The 24,830-nt window shown below is 42.9% G+C and overlaps 1 protein-coding gene and 1 pseudogene across 3 annotated transcripts in view; both read right to left on the bottom strand.

The window, feature by feature from the left end:
• The window catches only part of MCC (MCC regulator of WNT signaling pathway), a 324,907-nt gene that overhangs the window by 252,789 nt on the left and 47,288 nt on the right, over positions 1-24,830 (bottom strand). The gene's annotated exons all lie outside the window — the stretch shown is intronic.
• Positions 16,335-16,462, bottom strand: LOC129510049 (U4 spliceosomal RNA; annotated as a pseudogene).

Here is a 24,830-nt window from a genome sequence, read left to right as displayed (position 1 = left end):
AGAAGAACATGGACTTGTGTTCTATCTCCCAGTGAGGGTCAAAAGGCAGCTCCGGCAGTTAGCATTGCATCTCCTGTGTCCTCCTTCCACCCAGCAGCCCAAAAATGGAATACTGTTACATATGGTGTCCCTACATTTATCAGCCATTAAAGTATACCACGTACTCCTAGAAATAGTTACCCATTTGCTGTCTAATAGAACACTCCAGAAACCGTTGGCAACAGAAAAACTTCTTAGTTGGGGAAGTAGATTTTTTTTTTAAAAAATCATCATTCATCTTTGGTTATCTGGGAACTAGTTTTAACCAGCTTCTAGGGTGGTTCCCAGCACTGGGCTTGAGGGGAGAGAAACCATCAGCTAAGCCACACCAGCTCAGAGAAACTAACGATTTTACCCACTAGCATCCTGACTGGTTAGGAGAGAACACAACGACAGGAATATTAACACCAACTGGTAATATCTCCAAAGGTCAGACTCGCTTCTCAAAGGGATGCAGGGAAGAAGCAACAGGAACCAAGGGGACAAAAGAAAAATGGCAGCAAAAATTACAACAGGGTAGGTAGCAGTGGAAAGATCGAGGCGGCCCAAGGGCGGCGGAGGTTTGACAAAGAAGCCAGGGATGAAGAAACAAGTCAGACCAGTCAGGCATAATAATTCTGGCCTTACAAAACCCCAGGAAACACCAGCAGGCAAGTTCTCCTGGTGTCAGAGTCAGAGCCGTAAAATCTCTCTCCAGGTGGAGATGGGGCTCCTTGACTCAGACAGGCTCTACCTCAGGGAACCAGAGGCCAGCGCACTCCTCACCATCAGCCTTTTCGAATAAGGCCCACACAATAAGGGATGCTTAGGTGGTTAAACTGGAACTGAACTACTGTAATGGATAATGCATCCAAAAAAGCCTTTCCTTCACCTTTTTCGGATGCTGTTTTGTTACGTTGACACTGACACAAATTATTAAGTTGTATTCCCTTTCTAAATCTGATTTATGTTATACGGAGACTCCCACAAACTGTCATTTATTACACTTGCTAATTAGGAGCCATAAGGTCTTTATCTTGCCCAACCTAGAGTCACATGTCCAGAATGGAGCTCTGCTAAAAGCAGGAATCCTGGCTAATACTGTTAATGAGTTTAGCAATGCCAAAATGTCAATGGTTTTTTATTTGGTCAGAAAGGGCCTAATTTATCTAGTTCAGCTGCCCTTGGTAATTTGCATGGAAATGTCAGAGCAGCAATCAGGAGAAACGTATGTCAATAAAGATGATTACTAGCAGGGTAGCAAGAGTACCCCCACTGACAGACTGCTTGTGTTTCTCTTTCGCGGTGGCAAGATTGAGTTCAGAGATAAGGCCATGAAGTACAAAGAGCTCAGCACCAAAGCCTAACTACATATTTTGTCTAAAGTACAATTACATTTTTGGAATTTTTAAGCACACAGGGTATGCGAAACTTATCTACAGAGGAAAGAGAGCATAAGAAGGTGTTTCGGAGGAAGAGAGATGGGAAGAGCAGGGCAGTTTAACAAAATTTGCTTCTACCTACCACAAAGTTTAGGATGCTAAATAGGAAAAAGCATCTAAAGGAGCTAGATCTACATTGCTTTAATCACTTCTGGAAAGAAAAAGAAAAATCTGCTTATGACTTAATGTCCTGATTAAGACATAATAAAAATAGATTCCTTCTTCAGCCATTTCAGTGTATCCCTTCCTAAATACGGGAAGTGGTAACAATAATCATTTAAGAGTCAGTAATGGATAATACAGCTATTCACCTTTAGGTCATGGGTGTCTGGATATCCAAGCCCCGGAGGCATTCACTTCAACTAAGTGCAACAGAATGAGGGGGCAGGGGGAGCCCGTGCACGTGTGTTGATTTGAGAGGCTGGAGGCCTCTCAAAAGAAAGAGGAAAGAGGCCTTTCAAAAGAAAGAGGAAAAGAGGCCTTTTTCACTGATAGAATTCCAAAATTTACTAGGGAGACACATCAAATTCATTTCTAGTGTCATGAAAAAGAACTATACAAAACAAAAGATAAAGAAAAAAAAGCACTCAGTCTAGTCCCCGTGGGCTGACCTCTTACAGAATGAAAATTCCAGGCTTCTAGACTCCCAAAATGTCCGTGTCATCCTTATCCCCGCAGTGCTCCCCCCCCCATCTCTCCCTGACTCACTTTACCCCACATATTGGGATATAAAAACACAGGCCTATTTTCTAACACAGGCCTATTTTAACTCTTCAGCTTACTAGACGAAGCAGAGAAAATGGTAACAAGGTCTCTGCTCCCAAAGCAGAGAAAGGGAAACCCCAACATGGAACCCCAGGTGACCTGCGCTCCCCACTAACTCCCATGCAGGTGGTCTTCCAAGTAGCCTGGGAGGTCTTTGCTTTTTCAATTAAAGGGCCCAGAGGCACCTGAGTGGCTTAGTAGTTGAGCATCTGCCTTTTGGCTCAGGTCATGATCCGAGGGTCCTAGGATCGAGTCCCACATCAGGCCCTCCACAGGAAGCCTGCTTCTCCCTCTGCCTATGTCTGTGACTCTCTGTCTCTCATGAATAAATTTTAAAAATCTTTTAAAAAAATAAATAAATAAAGGGCCCAAATGCTGCCAACATAGGTGTTAAGAAAAGCCTTGGACACAGAGACAACTATTTCACTTTACCTCTTTAAATTTTTCTGCAAAAACTAAGGAAATCCACAAGTAAAATGCTGGCATGTATGTGCTTAAAATTTAATCCCTCCTTGAAGAAAATTAAGTTTGCTGAAAGACAAAAATATATTTGCTTCATTAAATTTTCGATCAGCTAATCTAGCTTAACTAAGCAATTTAAGTCAGTGATTGCAGCAGTACTATTTGGAATTGGACCCTTAAATGATCAAGCAAGTTTACTTTAACAGAAGGAAATATTTTTATCTAAGAGGTCCTTGTTTACATTCCCAAGCACAGACTCACAGGATATAATGCTACTGACTTGACTGCTGTGGATTCCTATGGCAAGAAATATTTTTGCTTTTCCTTGACTCAGTTTCCCCATCACTAACAATGGCAGAGTCATTATCTCTTCCACCAACCACCCAGAATGCTGCATTCACAAATTAGGCAAGTGCTAATAAGCATTGTGTACAGTGATGCCTCCAGGCTTGAATCTTAAACAGAAGACAGATATAACCCACAGGTACAAGACCAAGCTAAAAAAGAAAAAACGGAAAGAAAAAAAGGTTCTTAATGACACAGTTGGTTACCTTAACAGAAATTCAAGTGAATAAGAATATTTGGATAATCAAAGATGACTGATTAATTGAATATACTCACTTTAACTCAGTTTTTTGCATTGAAATTTGGAGCTTGACTAGCTTTAGCTTGTGTATATTTTATCCTTTTCTTGATTTCTTTCAGTTTCACCTAAGGGAACTAAATATGGCTTTAGTTATCTGGGGCCCGCCACTTACTCTGTGACCTTAGGCAAGTTATTTCACCTTGGTCTCAAGTTCCTTACCCTCCCAGGCACATAGTAAACACTCAAATGTGAGTCAGCATTATCACCTCTAACACTGGAATCGTAGTGGTATAGCCATCTTTGTTCTGCTGGTAACTTTTTAAGATCTTCCATCATCCATATAAATACTATGGATTTTTTTCTTAAGTCTCAGAAGAATCTACAAGTATGATCAAGTTAATATGCCCTCACTTAATTCCTCCTCTGACAGAGCTACATAAAGAATGAAGATGCAGTTTTATTTCCTTCTTCAATTTAAAATCAGGCTCTACCATGCTGCTCTCAGCATAACCACGTGTTAGAAAACTCTTCCAATGACAAAATATCATTATTTCTCTCTCAGTAATTTTTAATTACCAAATACATTTGTCCATTCTAGGATACGTTCCCTTCTCTAACAGCTGAACTAGAAATAGGAATAAGCTTATTAGAATTCTAGCAACACCAGTAACAAAATATAATTAGTTTCTTAGAATTTATGAGCCCATTCTTTCAACAAAACACAGTAATTATTCTTTAAAAATGAATACGATAATGCACGGAGTGCAAAGAAACACTTCAGTGAATGAATTAAGGGACATTATTCTCCTATCATAGACTATGTCTCTTTTACTGTGTTGTCCGTTATTCATTTGAATTTTCCATCAAGCTAAAAAAAAAAAAACCACTATCATGTGGGTAGGCAGCACAGCATCACAAAAAACGTACTAATGTTGACAAGATGGCGTGGATTCCTGCCAGCAAGAGTAACGACAGAAACAAGGCAAGCAATAAAGTTACTATTACCATTTCATCAATCTGAAAACGTTAATGAACTAAGGAGAGAGAACCATTAGTTCCGTGATAATAGAAAGAAAAGAATTTATTGTATTTGTATTTATCAGAACAGTTCCTGGAAGGCTAAAAGTGACATTGGACAAACTTTTGGAGTTTAAAGAAAAGCAGAATTCCCTCCAAAGCAGGAAAGTGATTCATTACCAATCACTGAACCAGTGACTGAACCAATGCATAGTCTCTAGCAAACAGGAGGAATGCCATGACTGTGTGTCCTTTACCTTTTCTGGCAAAGTTCCATTACCAGCTCCAGGATACTCTACAAGGGGAGCAGAGGCTTCCCAATTGCTCAAGAATTTCCAAAAGCCCTGTGAATGAGCAATGAGGTCGTGGGGAATTTATAGAAAGCTGAGTCAGGGATTCTGTCCGCTATTCAGAGTCATGCCTTCAACATATAGTCTTTCAAAAGAGTCTTCTTTGATCTCATATTGTGTTAGGCATTCCAGCAGAACACATAAAATACCAGACATTCCAAGCCACTGAAGGTGCTTCCACACTTGTAGGGCACGAAAAACTTCAGCATGAGATGTTAGGATGAGGCCACACACTTTAAACCACTTAACGTGCATGTAGAGATTAAAATGAAATAGAATTTTTAGAAAAGGGGTGACAGCAGGCATGTAGTGGTGCCAAGCTGAGTCAGCTGGACCAAATGAGGGCATTTTCATGATTAATTCAGATTAAGAAATGCAAATAACACTATGCAAATAGACAAGGTAATAAATATCAGGAAACTCCTCCATAGTAAACAGGGTGATGAAAGAAACACAGTGATATCAAAAGAGTAGATAGGTTAATAAAATCTTCCTCCACAAAATATGCTGTTCCCAATTTCTTTCTTCATCCTCCCAATTCTGCCTATTTTGTTGTGCCCCTAAATTCCACTAATTATGGACTGCTCTCAGGTTTATCTGTACCACTGACACACAGAGGAAAGCAGAGTTTTAGCTCTCTATAGAGAAATACAGTTTCTCCAACACACACAAGTTTCTGAACATTGTACACCCACCAGCCATATGAAGCAGGGTGGGGGACTTCCAGGAAGTCACTGATGAGTGCCACACAGGGACTTACTTCAGCCATACTATCAGACAACACCTACTTCCTCTGATGGCCTAGATGCTTGTTCTAATGTGTAGTAGCAATTAGAGCTGAGCATAAAGCAGATTCCAGGATTAGAAACTGATCAGTTCCTTCCTCTGCCTTGCTAGGAATGGTAATTCTTAACAAACCAGCTTCCTCCCAGGAAAGAGGGAAACCATTAGAGAAGCATCTGTAGTAAGCTGGGATCACTTCATTTTGACTAAGGATACTTTGAGGGCCAATGAAATCGAAGCCAGACTAGCACTCCGAAAACATTTCCAATCATTCCATCAAGTTTCTACTACAATCATTTGATGGACCTAATCCTGGGCTATTGGAATCACCAAGTATGAAGGCTTTCACCATCCAAATTCCCACAACCAACTCTTTCTATTTTCAGGCTTACTCCTGAATGAGCGAATGCTCTAGCTTATGCTTGAGAAAATACGTTTGTATTCAATGACATTTCTCGGCAGGAAACCAGGCTCTGACACTTCCTTATACCCTGCCTATGTTCCCAGGTTAGCTTTCAACATGTCAGAGAAGGGAGGGATTGGGGTTCAGAGGAAAGCAAAGCCAATTTTCAGCTTTCGGCCTTCCCTTTACTTCCTGAAAGCAGCAAAGACCTGAGACCATCCTAGCAACCACAGCCTCCAGACAGGCCATCCAGGGTAGGGCCACAGGGTTAAAGAACTCCTTAGGGGATCCCTGGGTGGCGCAGCAGTTTGGCGCCTGCCTTTGGCCCAGGGCGCGATCCTGGAGACCCGGGATCGAATCCCACATCAGGCTCCCGGTGCATGGAGCCTGCTTCTCCCTCTGCCTGTGTCTCTGCCTCTCTCTCTCTCTCTCTCTCTCTCTCTCTCTCTCTCTGTGACTATCATAAATAAATAAAAATTAAAAAAAAAAAAAAGAACTCCTTAAATGGGCAGCTCCGGTGGCTCAGCGGTTTAGTGCCGCCTTCAGCCCAGGGCTTGATCCTGGAGACTGGGAGTCCCACGTCGGGTTCCCTGCATGGAGCCTGCTTCTCCCTCTGCCTGTGTCTCTGCACCTCTCTCTCTCTCTGTCTCTCTCTTTCTCTCAATGAATAAATAAAATATTAAAAAAAAAAAACCTCATTAAATGAAAAACAAGGACTATAAACTCCCAAAAAACAAAATCTGAAGCTACAAAGCAGGCCCTCCTCCCTTCAAAAACAGAAATATTTACTCTAAAAAAAAGAAATAGGGATCCCTCGGTGGCGCAGCGGTTTGGCGCTTGCCTTTGGCCCAGGGCGCGATCCTGGAGACTCGGGATCGAATCCCACATCGGGCTCCCGGTGCATGGAGCCTGCTTCTCCCTCTGCCTGTGTCTCTGCCTCTCTCTCTCTCTCTCTGTGACTATCATAAATAAATAAAAAAAAAAAAAATTAAAAAAAAAAAAAAAAAAAAGAAATAGCTACGCTGATTCCAAGAGCTAAATTGATGACCTGGCATAGTTTGTAAATCAGGAGGTTGTTCTAGATTAGCATTTTGGCCATGTGGGACCCAGGAAATTTAACAAAATTCCCTACCCCTGGACAAGCAGAGCAGGACTGACTCTATTTTGGGCTGCACCCGCCTTGTGCTGACCTGCTTATTACTTAGGGCACTACCCCGCCCTAGTCAAAGACCAGGGCACACCCTAACCGGAACTCCGGCTCAGCGGACCAGCATGACTGCAACTTTCTGCGTATCCCATTGGCCACTGGCCCTTATAAAGTTGCTAAGCCTCTTAGTCTCGGGGTCCAAGTCCCTGCTCCGCTGCGTCCCGTATACTTGGACCCAGGCTCGAGCTTGTAAATAAACCCTCGTGTGTTTGCATCGGTGTCGGCTCCTTGGCGGTTTCTCGGATTCGCGATCTTGGGCACAACAGGCCATACCCACTTTAAACAAAAATTAAATAAAGCCTTTAACTGTAGGTTTTCAAGTAATAATTTTGTTGTTATTTATAGAAAGTTAGCATTAAAACTGAGAAATACTAGTTAGCAATTCATAATGGTAACACTATTTGGCCAAAAAATAAATTTCAGTAGCCCCTATAATTAAAAAGGACTGGGCAGGGGGATTCGTGGGTGGCTCAGCGGTTTGGCGCCTGCCTTTGGCCCAGGGCGTGATTCTGGAGTCCCGGGATCGAGTCCCACATTGGGCTCCCTGCATGGAGCCTGCTTCTCCCTCTGCCTGTGTCTCTGCCTCTCTCTCTCTCTATCTACCATAAATAAATAAATAAATAAATAAATAAATAAATAAATAAATAAATAAATAAATAAACAAACAAACAGATAGACAGATAGATAGATAGATAAATAGATAAATAAATAGATAGATAGATAGATAGATAGATAGATAGATAGATAAAATCTTTAAAAAAGAAAAAAAAAAGACTGGCAGCCCCAGTGGCTTGGCGGTTTGGCACTGCCTTTGGCCCAGGGCATGATCCTGGAGACCCGGGATCGAGTCCCACATTGGGCTCCCTGCATGGAGCCTGCTTCTCCCTCTGCCTGTGTCTCTGCCTCTCTCTGTGTCTCTCGTGAATAAATAAATAAAATCTTTTTTAAAAACTAAAGAACCAAAACTTAAAAAACATAACTTATTTCAATTATAATGCTGATTCTGAACCACCGGCATCAAGGTGTATATTACATTATCATCCAATGCTAGAAGGCAGAGACTACAGTTCTCTGAACTGCATTTGAATACACACATTATCTGGTTGCTTCATTCTACTCCTTATTTATGTGTTCTGTGAGGTACAGGCATCTACTGGGAGTGGCTGGAACAGAGCCCATCAGCTCCTCTGCACTGGGAGCAAACAGCCATGAAAGCCAAATATTCCCATATTATGACCAATTTTTGAGCCCTATTATCACATAGCCTACTGCACATTTCCCCTTTGAAGACCAACAGCCATCTCGAATTCAGCATGCTCAAATCCAGACTCATCATTCCCTACAAATTAAGACTTTCCACAAAACCCCAACCTCACCTATCAGCATAATCCTCTCAGAAACCTGTATATCATCTTCAATCCCCCTCCTTCCCTACAACCTATCAACCCCCACCAATCCGAGTTCCTACAAAGATGCCCATTCTTAAGGCCATGACCATATGGTCTGAGAAGGCTGTAAGCACTGTGCACACACAGCAGGGACTTCTGGAATCAGACTCCAGTTTAAACTTGGCCCAGCCACCTATTGGATGTAGGGTCTTGGGCAAGACCCTTAATCTGTCTGAGCTTCCAACGGCTCACTACCAAACAAACGCCACTAAAGATAGGGCCCTTATCCTATCATGGAGCTGTTGCAAAGTTTAAATTAAGGTCATTCACTCTAAAGGGAATGCAGAGAGCTAGGTTCTATGCAGGTGCTAGTTATCAGTGGTGAATAGCTGCCACTTCGGTAGGAAATACCAAGTCCACAGGCCTGTGCAGTATATGAAGGGCTAGAACACAGAAATAGCTAATGCCATCAGAGCAGAGGAGACAGCACAGCATCTGGACCAGAGTAGGAATATCGGGAAAGACTTTGGAAAGGACACACACTTAAATCCTAGGAGAGAAACAAACATAAGGTAGATACACAACAGTTGAAGATATGGGTAGTGTAGGAAGAGCAGATGTGAAGTTCTGAGACCAAGGGATAGTCAGGCACCTCCAAGTTACTAAAAGTAATTGAGTTGGCTGGAAACTAGAACATAAGGGTGAGAGGCAGCCAGAGATTGAGCTACAGGGGTCACCAGGGGCTGAGGGTTTGGGTACCCTGAAATGAAGAGCTTTAAGCTGGGAAAGGACATAAAAAAATGCATGTAAAGTGCTTCACACTTTTGATCGCTACTCCTTAATACTGTATATAACTCCCTTCATTTTTACCACTATATAGTCTGGTTTATGTTATCCACAAATTTACAAACTAATGTCTTTTTTTCTTAAGCTGGCCTCTTCCTATTAATAATTAATGTTAGAGTTGTTTTTTTTTTTCAGTGCATAAAAGGTAATAAAGCACAGAGACAAGACCCCATGGGCAGAAAGAGCTGCTGTTAGAGTATTTTTAAAACACAATTTAGGGGCGCCTGGCTGGCTCAATCAGCAGAGCATGCAACTCTTGGTCTTGGGGTCATGGGTTTGAGCTCCATGCTGGGCATAGAGATTACTAGGAGGAAAAAAGACAACTTAAATTCTTTCCTCCATTTACTTGGTGAAATAAAGGTGGGAAAAGACCATCAGTCTTTACCTGGGCTCTTTGACAGAAGAACAATGAAAAGATAAATTTTTTATCATAAACCTCAGAACTCTATGTAACTGATCATACTAACTTTCCAATTCCAACTGCTGTGCTAAGAAGTGTTTCTAAGATATTGCATCAGCCTCATCATTTCAAGGCATAATACATGCCCATCTTCCCATCCAACCCATATCACCACCAGCAATTCAGGGCACTCAAGAGTCATCCAGAGCATCATCTGCTGACTGCTGTGATGAAGACTTCATTCTACCACTGAGGAATGCCACATTTTCAAGGAAATCCACCCAATAACCCAGACCTCACTGGAATGACTTATAAGCTCCATATAGTAACCTATGACTACTGGAATTTTTAAAATTAGTGAAATGAATTGAAATCTTTATCCTTCCCACCAGATTAAGAATCATTCACCCCAAAAAAGCAATTAACATATATCTGCCACTTGCAAATGAATACTGACACTTAAATGCAGGGATTTCCCTACCTCTGTAGAAAAGGATGTCATTTTGCATGTGGTGTAAAATTATATATAGAATTATCCTCCACATCCTCATCCTTAAATACCACATACTCATTTCTAATTTGGAAAAAAAAAATCTTGGTAAGGTTAGAGACATTAGGTTAACCATTCTTGCGAGTTCTACGATTTTACTTTAGGTTACAGTATGAATGGACAACAGTAATTTCTAATGGGATGCATTTGAACATGACTTTTCTGGTATGAAAGTGACATGTGTTAGAAAGTATAGATTTAGACTTTGAAATGCATAAAGGGAAAAATACTTGCAAGATGAAACAGAAGTAATCGCTTCACTTGAAATATTTCAACGAAATCTTAGTATTTGTTGTCTTCCACATTCATCATTTCTAATATAATAACATCATCTAATTCCAGCTCCTGGAGCTACTCCTACCATCCCAGGCCTGGAACCTACTTCCAATCAGCTTCCACTCTGCTCTCTCTTCTTAAGAGAGACCACCAGCCAGCCTCAGATACTCCCATGAGACACAGATGAAAACATCTCTCTCCAACCCCAGTCGTACTGGGTGGTCTCCTGAAGGTAAGCTCAGTGTTTGCCTTCAGGACAAGATGGAAGGAAGGTATAGCCAGGATCTATCTGCAGGGACAGGGAACCTGAACGTGGATAGCAGGGCTTACATCACTAGGTCATAAATAAGTAGTTGCCCTTTGTGTATTTTTTCTACCTCTTAGGTTTTGGGTATATTTTTTTAACTGCTTTTCTTGATTATTAACTGTCATGTATCTTGTCAGCCACCCTAGAAGTATGCTGAGAAAAAAAAAATTTCTGGCCATGGGCCACCCACCACCAGGTAAGCTTCTAAGACAGAGAAATACATAAATACGTCATATGATAGAGTGCTGGGGGAAAGTCAGTGAAATGAGTCATGCTGCCAGCCTGCATGGGGTACTTGGCAAGCACTGACTGGAAGCTGAGACAGGCCTCCTGAAGGAGGTGTCATGTTGTAGGGTCTAAGATAAGCCACTGTCCCCATGGAAGGAAAAGCAGGAAGAGAGAATAGTGTGCAATCCTGTTTGCAAGGGCAGAAGGGAGGAGCAAGATGTTTGGTTTTACCTAAGACCTGTGCTCCAGCTTTCCACACTGGATATTCACATCATCAGACACAGACTTGGGAGGCCACAGCTTAGCTGATGAGAGACTTTTTTTTTCTTTTTTAAAAGATTTTATTTATCTATTCATGAGAGACAGAGAGAGAGGCAGAGACACAGGCAGAGGGAGAAGCAGGCTCCATGCAGAGCCCGATGTGGGCCAAAGGCAGACACTCAACCACTGAGCCACCCACGTGTCCTGGGACTAGTTTGAGCCATGGGACTGGGCAACATCACTGCAGGTGTCTACCCAGGTGGAAGCTCAGGGCGTCCAAAACTTCACTTCACGACCAGAAAAGTGAAACTTAGAGCCTGAGGTTCATTTAGGCCTCCAGCCCTGGCCATCTCCTTCCTGTGGCCCTCAGGCACATACTCTTCAGCAAAGGACCAAACCTAACAACTTTCAAGCAGGAGATTCCACCACTTCCTCCTGTCTGATGATTAGATAAAACCTCAACCAAGACACTTAAGAAAAAACAAAAACAAAAACCTTCTTTCAAATGAAAATGTCAGCCACAAGCAGCACCAGCAAGGCCTTCAGGGCTGTGGGGCACACTCCAGCTCTCTCAGACCCATTTACCCAGGCCTGCGTCTCTCTTCCAGCAGATGGGGCTCCTCCAGCACTCTTGCCGGCCCAAGCAAAGCTCCCAGGGCACCACTATCTCCCCACAGTTACCAGATCAAAACTTGTAAGGGAATCCACAAGTATGCATCCCGGATAAAGTCTCATCTTCGTGAAATAAGGAGTCACACAATACATGGACACCATCGGTTTCTTGGCAGTGCATCCTCCTCCTGGGCCGGGGTGGGGGGTGGGGGTGCTGATCCCCTTCCCTCTCCCACTTTCCATCAGCAATAGGTGTGGTTCTACTGGGCACAACAGGGACTGAAGACACTACAGCCCAGACAAAAATAAAAACAATTAATATACCAAAAGAGTAACAGAAAGCAATTAGTGTTGCGTGCCATTTGTTAGCTCATTAACATTCTGCCTCCAAGAATCCCCCCCCCCCAAAAAAAAAGAAATGAGCCTCCTTTCTTTTCGAAGACTTGCCAATATTTAGAAAAAACAGTTTCCATTATACGGTGTCTCATTCATTTGGGGAATATAAATAATAGTGAAAGGGAATAGAAGGGAAAGGAGAAGAAATGGGTAGGAAATATCAGAAAGGGAGACAGAACATGAAAACTCCTAACTCTGGGAAAGGAACTAGGGGTGGTGGAAGGGGAGGTGGGCGGGGGGTTGGGGTGACTGGGTGATGGGCACTGAGGTGGGCACTGGACGGGATGAGCACTGGGTGTTATTTTCTGTATGTTGGCAAATTGAACACCAATAAAAAATAAATTTATTATTTAAAAAAAACAACAACAACAGTGTCCCTCCTAGTGAGTTTTTGGCATTAAGATCCAGAGAACAAAATCATCAGGGGGCTGTAAGACTCGGGATCCCTAGATATTTTCTTCATGACTTATCTATCTACACTTAAGAACTTCTTTTACATTATTCCAGTGCTTCCAACCACAGCTCCTAATGTTCTGTTTATAAAGTGCTTCTGTTCTCCCTGGCACCATCACTGTGGCAAGTAAGCACCATCGGAGCAAAACAATGACAAGTTAGTTGGGTTATCACTGCAGCAGCACAAGATAACAAATAGTATTTACCAGACACTTTGATAAGCGCTCCAAGGCTTATCTCCTGGCCTTCACAACATTTGTCTAAGGTGGGTGATACTATTCTAACACCACCATTTTATAATAGGGAACACATAGCCCTGAAAAGCAACTATCAGACTACCCAGCTAGGAAGAGGCAGAGCTAGGATTTCAGAGTGAACAGCTTCACCACAGCATAGTTTCACACACAGACAACGGAGGTAACCTGACTCAGTAGAGTAGTACAGAAGGTGCCAAAACACCAGAGCCTTTCCTCATCATTCGACATATTCCCCAACCCCTGTATGTCACCATCACTAGCTGGGGCCATTTTTAATGTAAGATGGTAAGATAGATGCTCTGTCTTTCACACTTTGAGAATTGAAGGGTCTGAAGGCAGCTTTCTCAGCATCAGACCCATCCTTTGCCAATAATCACACTTGTGTCCAGACAGCATTTTCATAAGCAACTCAGAAGCCGCAAGTGAAAACCCAGTCTTGGAAGTCCCTACTAGTCACAGCAGAAGGTGGACTACTTTCTCCCCACATGTACCAAGGTATCCTGAAAAGAGGATCCCACGTTTGAGTTTAAATCTACCCCTTCTAAACTACAAGTAAAAACTCCTCGTGTCTCGGGGTCCAGCTCACCTATTTTTGCCACTGCTCACTATTATTACTCTATTAATCATCAGTTGGGGCACCGCAGCCTCTGAACTAGCTCATTCCTCAACACTAGCCCTCTTATATGAGGGCTTACTGTCATCCAAACACTTAATCAAAAGTGCTCCCAATCAAGCATGAAAATAAATTAGATTGGTTTAACCAGGATTAGATTCATAGCACCAAGAAATAAAGTAACAGTTATCTAATCTAACAGGCCAGCCTCAGACTTCTTGGCTACCCTCCACAGCCCTCCCCACCCCCTTGCTAAAACCCTCTCCTAAAACTCCTCTTTAAATACTGTGAAATCATGGGATGCCTGGGTGGCTCAGTGGTTGAGCATCTGCCTTTGGCTCAGGGCATGATCTCAGGATATGGGGATCAAGTCCCACATGAGGTTCCTTGCAGGGAGCCTGCTTCTCCCTCTGCCTAGGTCTCTGCCTCTCGCATGAATAAATAAATAAAATCTTTTTTAAAAAAATACTGTGAAATCACAGCATGTGCAAAGTAACTCTTCAACTGCCGTGAATAGAAAACTCTGGTGCATGCCCAATGTTGCTAGGGGGTGTCTAGCTCTAGCTCCATAGGAAAAGCTGCTGGTCATGTGCCCGTGAAGCACAAGCTGGCCCCACAATGCATTCGGAAACCACTTCTTCCTGGACACAGTGGAGGAAGGAGCCTCCTGGCTTGGGCGGAGTCTGTTTGTTTTCCGTGGGGAAGCGCTTTATCCTCCTGCCTCATTTTATGCTGTTGCTCCATCTGGAAATACCAAAAGTGCCTGCAAAGCCCCAACCACGAAACATAACAAGAGACCAGCACAAAGGATAAAAGGGGTAGGGGATGGATACCCCAACTACAGGAAGAACTATGGCACAACAACAAAAAAAAACAAACAGCTCAATTAAAGAAACAGGCAAGGGCTCAAATAGGCATTTCTCCAAAGACCGCTATGGCTGATAAGCACAAGAGATGATCCTAAATATTTAGGAATCATTAGGAAAATGCAAATGGAACCCAGGATGAGCTACCACCTCACACCCATTAGGATGGCTATTGGGTCAAAAACAAAGCAGCACCAAAAAGAACAAGTGTCGGCAAGGATGTGGAGAAACTGGAACCTTTGTGCACTGCTGGGGGGGGATGATGTAAAGCACAGAGGCCACTATGGAAAATGTGAAGGCAATTCCTCAAAAATTTAAACACAGAATTACCTGATGGTCTAGCAATTCCACTTCTGGGTGTATACCTAAAAAAACAGAAAAGCAGGGACTCAGGTAATTAATTGTACATCCATGTTCGTCGCAGCATTATTCATAACAGCCAAAAGGGAGAGGCAACCCAGGTGTCCACTGATGGTTGAATGTAAAACAAAATAGGATGAAAAAAATATGATAAATATATAAACAAAATGGGAAAAAAATCAGCCTTACAAAGGAAGAAAATTCTGACACATGCTACAGTATTAATGATCGTTGAAGACATAGCTAGGAAGATAAACCAGTCACAAAAACACAAGTATGTCATGATTACACTTAGGTGAGGGATCTAGATTAGTCAGATTCATAGAGAGACAGAGTCAAAGAGTGGTTGCCAGGAAGGGGGCTGGGGTAGAAATGGGGAGTTAGTGTTTAATGGGTACGAAATTTTAGTTGGGGCAGATGAGAAAGTGCTGGAGATGGAGAATGATAAGGGATGCACACAATGTGAATGTAGTAATGCCACAGCTCTGCATACTTAAAATTGGTTAAAATGGGAGATTATGTCTTCTGTATAGCTTACCGCAGTTTTTCAAAAAGGACAGTAGGGTTGACCAAGTCATGCAACCATCAACACAGAGCAGCTGGCAAACCATCTAAACAGTAAGCCCATCTCTCATTATTTCACCAAAAACAGAACACAACTGCTCCTTTGGATTTTTTTTTAAGAATTTATTTATTCATGAGAGACAGAGAGAGAGGCAAAAACATAGGCAGACGGAGAAGCAGGCTCCCCGTGAGGACCCGATGTGGGACTCAATCCCAGGACCCCAGGACCATGCCCTGAGCCAAAGGCAGACACTCAACCACTCACTGAGCCACCCAGGCGTCCCTGCTCCTTTGGATTTTTAAGACTTGTTAAGCCCCAACTATCTCAGCCAATAGGAACCCACCTAGAGCGGACTACTACAATATACCCAAAAGATCAGAACAAAAAATAAATCCTTCTAATTATTTTAATAGTGCAATTTAGTATTAATGTTATAGACAAGTTTACTAAAGAATTAGGCTTCCTCTAAGAGAAGCACAGAATATTACAAGACACATACTTTAAAAAAAAAAAACTTTATTTTTAGAAAGAATACATGATCTGAGGGAGTTACGGAGTAGAGGCAGAGGGAGAGAGAGAGAATCTTAAGTAGGTTGCATTCTCAGCAAGGAGCCCGACTTGGGGCTCAAATCTCAGGACCCTGAGATCAAGACCTGAGCTGAAATCAAGAGTTGGACACTTAACATACTGAGCAACCCAGGTGCCCCAAGACGCAGACTTTATTATTTTTTTTAAGATTTTATTTATTTATTCATAGAGACAGAGAGAGAGAGGCAGAGACACAGGCAGAGGGATAAGCAGGCTCCATGCAGAGAGCCCGACGTGGGACTCAATCCTGGGTCTCCAGGATCACGCCCTGGGCTGCAGGTGGCGCTAAACCGCTGTGCCACCGGGGCTGCCCAAGACGCAGACTTTAAAGCAAATCCTGTGATACAGAAATAGAAGAATGTGAGGAAGAGGAAAAATTATCCCTGGAGTTAAAGTTTTCAATTAGCAATAATCGTGCCTCAGATAAACCTAATTAGCTACAATACTGCCACTGTGCAAAAGCTATCCCTTGAGTTAAAACAACAACAACAACAACAGCAACTTTGTGTTCTACACTTCCCCCTCCACCCCTGGCCAGCCTTATTCAGACCTCAGTTTCCTCATCAGTCATACAAATAATTTGCATAAGAGAAGCCTTACATCAAAGAATGGCTTAATGGTACCACCTAATGGAAGCATCCCTTTGTCCAGTTCCAGGCTCACCAGACAACTTTCTGGTTATAATCTGACTGCCAGATAACTCAACAGGAAAACAAGTGTCAGCATTCCAAGCTCCTTAGAGCTATGTTTGCTATTAATCAATAAACTGATACTAAGTTTCATAGCAATAAGGTCAATGATTCTAAATAGTTGAAGGAAATTGGTCCAAGTGACAGTGGAAAGTAGAACCCAGTTTTCCTAATTCAGAACCCACCTGTATTCTATATATCAGCATCTGTCAACACTGAGCCAACCATCCAGGGAGGGCACTTTTCAGATCATTCATGGCCAATATCTGTGCTACTCAGTTCTTTAAACCATTCCTTCTTTTAAGATTTTATTTATTATCAGAGAAAGAAAGAGCACATGCATGAGTGGAAGAGGGAGAGAGAGAGTCTCAAGTGGGCTCTGTGCGCAGAGCACAGAGCCCAACTTAGGGAGGGCTTCATCTCACAACCCTGAAATCATGACCAGTGCTGAAATCAAGAGTCAAAGGCTTAACCTTAATTTTGTTCTTCCCTTGCGTGAAAAGATCATCTCCCATCTTTGCATGGCTCTATCCCTCATTTCATTCAGGGTCAATCCAAAGATTCCCATAGACAGGTCTTCCCTGATCACTCTAATAGCATCCTCCACTTTTACTCTCTGTGTATTTTCTCTTTTCAGCACATGTCACTACTGGACATACATCTGTCATGTGTCTAGTCTGCCTCCTTCTAGGATGTAGGATCCATTCAAACAAGGACCGTATCAGTTTTATTTCTATATCCCCATACCTAAGAACAGCACCTAGCACATGGAAGGCATACAGTATTTGTTGAATGAGTAAACAAATGGGGAATAGAGAGGAGGTTATGGTAATATGACCAAACTAAATTCCCAAATGTGCCCTTCAACCAAACTAGAAGTGGTTAACCCAACACATTTGTTATGCTATAATGTCAAGTGCAGTTTGGGCCAAGCAAGTAACTTCAAAGTTTACTAATGCCCTACCACGTCACATAGACACCAGGGGCTGGCAATACTGATGGGTTTTCCTCTGTCCCTGCCTGCAAAGATCTCAGGGTCTCCCATGGAGACTATAGATAATTATAATAAGTGTTCTGAACACAGGTGAGGGAAGGAACCACCAATGTGGGAGGCCAGGAGGGGCCCTGACAAAGCAAGAAGTCATTGCCAGCGTGCCACGTATTCTGTGGACAAGTCCACACAGCCCATAGGAAACAGGGACAAGCAATTACTCCCACTCTTATCATGCAACCAACCAGAGAACTCCACTGCTTTTCTAATTGCCAGGCAAGCTCTTTCCATGTTGGCATTCTTCCCTTGACAACTGTTTCAATATTTTTTTTTTTACAAGTCCAGCTGGAATCATTAACTGACATGCATGCACACCCACTGAGGTTTTGTGAAACTTTCTGCTTTCAGGTAATCAAACACTATAGCCTTGGCTTAAAATGTATTTCCATCTCTGGCCCCATATGTCGCATCATGACAAGGGGATCTGCCTCAAAATATCCCACCCGCCAAAGCATCAAGTAGCTTTTAGCACACAATTTCCCCAGCCCAACAGGTTTTTATTGCTTATTTACAAAGTTAACAAACCCTAACCTATAGCTTCTTATATAGCAAGTAGAATCAACAGCTGCTAATTCAGGATTTTTGTTTTTCCTAGACTTGATTTGGTTCAACTTCTTTGCTGAGTTTAAGAACTATCTTGAGGGATCCCTGGGTGGCGCAGCGGTTTGGCGCCTGCCTTTGGCCCAGGGCGCGATCCTGGAGACCCGGGATCGAATCCCACATCAGGCTCCCGGTGCATGGAGCCTGCTTCTCCCTCTGCCTGTGTCTCTGCCTCTCTCTCTCTCTCTCTGTGTGTGACTATCATAAATAAATAAAATAAAATAAAAAATTAAAAAAAAAAAGAACTATCTTGAAAGATTTGTATAGCTTAGGCACTTTACAACCTCAGTTACTCCTTATGGTAATTCAAACCTTTAAAAAGGGGTCCTTTTCCCCCCCAAGAACTAATTTTGGCTATTTCTGTTCAGCAAGGGGAAAAAGGGACATTTGCTAGAAATAGCTCTGTTGTCCTGTAAATATTTACTCTGTAATTTGAACTTCAGTTTATCTGTGCAATCCAGGTTATTCTCTCCTTGTTTCTCTCAAGAGTGAAAGATACCAATGTTAGGAATTTGGGTGCAGTAGGGGGTGAGAAAATTACTGGACATAATTCATCTCTACCCTGACATTCCCTGATGTAAAAATGCACATCCTAACTATTATCAGCTTTCAGAGTCTTTTTTTTCTTTTTTTTGGCTTGTCTGATTCTGTGATCTTGCCAATACGAACCTCTTTCCCAGAATCGAGAGATTACATTTTAAATAATCTTGGTTTTCTGAAATTTGATTCCTTGGATCAAACCTAAATTTGAAGTCTTTGTTCATCAACGCCTTCTTAATTTTGCCACAAATGCAGCTTTTATCTTCCAGTTCCAGTCTCATTTTGGAGGAAGTGTTTCACGTGACTTGCTTTGGGCAAATTAGCTTCAGGCAGCTGTGGAAGCAGCACCCTTGAGTTCACTTCCTGAGTGCCGCCATCACATTTCCTATCCTAGATGGGTGCCTCCACTCACTCAAAGCTCTGGCACCTCAAATCTGGTAGCCACATTCCTGTAAGTACTTCTTTAATATGAAGAGGTCTCAGAATTCATTTTACGACTTCCCAATTAGACAAAAGCCATCCCCAGAACCAAGGTTCTCTCCCAGCTTTCACATCTGTGGCCACCTCAGTCCCAAGCACCTGCCTGGTCTTTAATAACCTCTTCCTCTCATAATGTATTTCTCCTTTTTCTTGTTATTTTGACATCCACCTGGTCCCAGCCTCATTTGACCTACTTGCCCTGACCAGCTGGGTCTCACTCATGGCCCCACAGTCACATTCAGCTTGTGCTTCCTCAGCTGCCTTGCCACGCAGCCCTGGCCACCAACATCACTGGGTTCCTTGGCTTTCTTCACCAACCTTAGCCCCCTGCAGCCCCACAGTGATGTAGCCAGCTGTGGTAGGAGCCTAGCGCCCCACCTGCAGGGGTGGGAGAATGCAAATTCTTATGACAAAGGAAGCCTTAAGCTCATTCTGACACCTCACACCTAGTGGTGCTAACCCCTCAGATGCCCGAGTACACAGGCAGTGGGACAGAAGTCACGGTGCCCCTATCTCCCTAGCCATAAACAAGGGACAAGGACAGAAGGGAAGGCTCTCCCGGATGAGGATCACCCTATGCCTTATTGACAGATGTGCTTTTAGGAAGAACGATGCCAAGAATTCCTCAGTCACTTTAAAGGGATATGGTCACTGCCATCACCTTCACATCAATTTCATTTTTTAAAAAGACTTTTATTTATTTATTCATGAGAGACACACACAGAGAGAGAGAGAGGCGCAGAGACACAGGCAGAGGGAGAAGCAGGCTCCACGCAGGGAGCCCGATGCAGAACTCGATCCCAGGTCTCCAGGATCACACCCCAGGCCGAAGGCAAGCTAAACCGCTGAGCCACCAGGGCTGCCCTCTATTTCATTTTTATCAATAACCTTTATTTGGGTATTGCATAGAGATAACAATACCAATCAAGTTAAACAGGCCTATTATACAGAATAGGCTCCTAGGAACATGCAATCAAAAGCTGAGAGAGTAAGAGAAACTGATGAAAGGAAGCCATGTACAAATGAAGGACCTGGGGGAAAGACCACATGGGTTCAGATCCTGATTCCACCACTAACAGTCTGGCAAACCTCGGTTAGTGTTTTCACCTCATTCTGCCTCAATCTCCATACCGGTATTATGAGGGTAACAAAATGTCTCTCATAGGGGTTTGGATAATGACACAAAATAACAAAATAGACACAAAATAACAAAAACTACTGCCAGGCACCAAGAATTAAGAGACCAGGGTTTTGTTTATTTTTAAGGATTTTTTTTTTATTTATGAGAGAGAGAGAGAATGAGCAGTGGGGAGGAGCAGAGGAGAAAGAGAGAAGTAGACTCCCTGATGAACAGGGAGCCCAATGTGGGGCTCGATCCCAGGACCCAGAGATCATGACCCGAGCCAAAGGCAGACTGAGACACCCAGCCACCCTAAGATCAGGGTTTTAGACAAGGTTCTGTCATTTTATGGCCTCAGGAGTAGATTAAAAATGGTTGTAAATTCTTTGTTATATCCCCCCCACCTTCAAGCTGGGCTAAGCATATAACCTGTTTTTGACCAACAGACACGTAAAAGTGACTCTGCCAGTTTCAATCTTACATTTTAAAAGAACTGCCAGCTTCTACTTCTCCCTTCTTGGAACCCAACTGCCATGTTGAGAGGAAACCCAAGCAGGCACAGGCCCGTGTGGAAGAGACTCGAGGTGATCTCCCAGTCCACAGCCAGTACTGGTCTGCCAGCTGTGTGATTTAGCCATTTTGTAAAAGGACCTTCTAGCTCCAGTCATAGACACAAGTCTTCCCCCCTGAACTCTGCCCAACACTGCAAAATCAGGCACAAATAAGATTTAAGCCTCTAAATTTGGAGGGCAGTTTGTTGCACAGTCAAAAAAAAAAAAAAAAGCCTCAGACAAAAACAGTTAAAGCAGTTCCTCAATTTCTATATGTGTAAAAAGCAAAAGGGAGAGAAGAGGCAAGGCATTCATTCATCCAAACACTTGTAGAACACCTACATGCCAGACTCTGTGATAGGTCTTGACACTGCCCCTCTGGTGCCAGTGGTCTACAGCTGAGACAGACATTACACAACTCATTACAAGGAAGTACCAAGTAACTTAGGGATTCCCTTCAAAAGAGTGATCATGGGGGGGATCCCTGGGTGGCTCAGCAGTTTATCGCCAGCCTTTGGCCCAGGGCGCGATCCTGGAGTCCCAGGATCGAGTCCCACGTCAGGCTCCCAGCATGGAGCCTGCTTCTCCCTCCTCCTGTGTCTCTGCCTCTATGTCTATCATAAATAAAATCTTTAAAAAAAAAAAAAAGAGAGAGAGAGAGTTCCCTTTAAAAAAAAAAAAGAGTGATCATGGGACACCTGGGTGGCTTAGTGGTTAAAGGCCTTCTTTTAGCTCAGGTCGTGATCCCTAGGTCCTGAAATCGAGTCCCATGTCGGGCTCCCTGCTGGGAGTCTGCTTCTCCTTCTGCCTATGTCTCTGTGTGTTTGTGTGTGTCTCTCTCTGTGTGTTTCTCATGAATAAATAAATAAATCTTTTTAAAAAAAGTATAAAAGAGTGTGAGAATACTAGGTTATCTCACAGGCCCTTCCAGCTCTGGTATTTTGTAACCTAATGATAAAGCCTACGTATATCCGTGAGATGGCCATTTTCTCCTATATAAAGTGACTTCCTAATGAAAATGCTGAGTAGCTACAGAAACTGCACAAGGTAATGGTGAAAGCACTCAACGCTGCCTCTATAGCCTACTATTCTGAAGTGGAATCATCTCATGAAAGCTGCTTTGAATAAAGAGATACGGAAAGAGTAAGAGAAGTAGGACTTTCAGGGACAACTAAGGTTTCAGAGTAAATGATGATAGGAGAATTTTACCTGTTCATTGTTTAAATTTTTTTAAAGATTTATTTATTTATTTATGAGAGAGAGAGAGAGAGAGAAAGAGAGAGGCAGAGACACAGGAGGAGGGAGAAGCAGGCTCCATGCCCAGAGCCCGACGCTGACCGATCCTGGGACTCCAGGATCTCGCCCGGGCCCAAAGGCAGGCGCTAAACCACTGAGCCACCCAGGGATCCCCCATTGTTTAATATTTAAAATGCAAAAAATCTAAGTTGACTTCTTCAGACAAATTATTCTTAAGGAAAGATTTTTTTTGTTTATCCCCAGAGGTCTTCATGATCACCAGGAAAGAACTCTTGAAGAGCAATTTTTATTTTGCTGCATAAATAGGTAGCTTCTCACCAGACAAGCAGATCCAATAGACAGCTCTTCTGTAAAGGTTAGTGAATTTAAGTTATACCTTGGTAACACTATACCTGAAGATAGCTTTCTCCCACAATCTGAATTACTCTAAGAACTAAGAGATGTTATTGTTTTGGGCTTTTATTTTTTTTTTAAGATTTTATTTACTTATTCATGAGAGACACACACAGAGAGAGAGGCAGAGACACAGGCAGAGGGAAGTCCTTCCTTATGCGCACAGTAGAAAAAGAAAAACATTCTTTGATTCTCTGATAGGGACAGCTAATAGCCAAGAAAAGAGAATAGCCAAATGACACTTCAGATTTTTCTTTGGCACTACTGTGGTTAATGCTAAAGATTAGTTTGCTCTGGGTTAAAGCATTCAGACTTGATATAAGCCATTTGTGGTCATGGATCAACAAAAAGTTTTTGAATGCCCACAGGTAGAGGCAATTTTACTCTCCTATAATCATCTCACAGGATCTTAAACAGCTATTGTTCCCACTTAAGAAACAAACAGGACACATTCATGAATTTCCTGTTTTTCTATTGTAAAAGTTCTCACTCATGCAAAACACCTCCTGCTCAACATCCAGCTCTAGCTCTCCTACTAATCATGCGGCCCTCACCCCCAAATCCCTCCAAGCATTCCTGGAACACCATAGACGGAAGGCAGTACCCCAGCAGCTACGGCTGTCTGGGCTAGCACCCAGCGGGGCAAGATTACAACTAGAAATTGATTCAAGTCACTCCCTGCTATGGAGGATGTTATGGAATCAGTGACAATATTATTGCCAAAGAGTCAATGATTCCTATGGCTGGAGGGCCTCTGTAGCTGGGGTCAGCTCTTAAGCCCACACCAAGGAGAGAGGTCTCTTGTTTCTGACATCCAGGATGATGCTGGGCCTTTTCCTGCCCCTGAAATGCCTGGTGAACAACAGGCTGAATCTGACCCCACAGTGACCTCTGCACAGTGTTCAGGCTCCCAGCCCCAGCCAATAAGAAATATGGTACTAAAGAGGTCCCTGACGGGTTTTATTAGCCTCACCCTCCAGGTGAGGAGGATGAACCAACCATCAAAGGAGGATGGCAATTTTGTCCTTAAAGACCTTAAAGCAGGGCAGCTCGGGTGGCTCACCCTGTTTAGCGCCGCCTTCAGCCCGGGGCGTGAACCTGGAGACCCAGGATCGAGTCCCACATCGGGCTCCCTGCATGGAGCCTGCTTCTCCCTCTGCCTGCCTCTCTCTCTCTTAAAAAAAAAAAAAAAAAAGACCTTAAGGCAAAACCAGTGTTTAAGAGAAAAATTACTGTGACAGAAACTCTTTTACACTAAAGACCTGTTGTGAGAAATACAAATGAATTGTATTCAGATTGGAGGATATTATAGAAAAGGTCAGTCCCACAACTATCACCCATGATCGATTGACCTGAGATTCAAGGTCCACAAGTATGAACCACATACACCACCCCCTTGCCTTACAAATTCTCTTACACATATCCTAATTTAAAGTATGTCCAAAAAATAATTAACTACCCTATAGACTATTGCAACTACCCCCATCTGCAGAGAAACTAGGATGGGGGGGGGGCAGGAGGGCCAATTAAATCACTGAACCTAGAAAGAAGGCCGGAAAGAAGGTAAGAAATGATGAGCAGACACTGAGAAAAAGTAAAGAAAATTTGGTAAAGGACATGATTGGCCAGAAACTTACTTCTTCAGAGACAAAAAACTATGCCCTACAATGCTCAAATAGGATTGCTCCAATTAATGCAGGGGCCACGGAGCACCCTCCATTCTTTACTTCCACCACAAGTCTTCTAAGGAGTACACAAGGAATGGATACAAACAACCAGGCAAAGCATCTCCTACCTGAATTTTCATTGATACCCTGGGTTCATCTAACGTACTCACTACTACACCAGTACCATGCAAGTCAGCCCAGACTCCATCTCCTTCCCTAGTCAGCATTCTAGAAACCTTCATCCCAAACCTGGAATTCATTTTTAAAACAAAGGCAACTAAACACACTTTAGGCGATGGGGAGTTAAAGCTGCCACATAGAAATAAACAACATGAAGAACGAGGGGAAGATTCTCTGCAAGATAAACACCTTTCCATTTTTTATTTTTAAGTGATCTTACAAGGTTAAGTCACAGGATTCTCCTTAAATAGCGTGAACAATGGAGCAGGGTCCCAGGTCCTATTTTAGATGTGAAACCTCTTC

Source organism: Nyctereutes procyonoides, unplaced genomic scaffold (genome assembly GCF_905146905.1).
Source record: "Nyctereutes procyonoides isolate TBG_1078 unplaced genomic scaffold, NYPRO_anot_genome, whole genome shotgun sequence".
NCBI lineage: Eukaryota > Metazoa > Chordata > Mammalia > Carnivora > Canidae > Nyctereutes > Nyctereutes procyonoides.
Note: the sequence above shows the minus strand (reverse complement) of the source record. Positions and strands in the feature narration are given on the sequence as shown.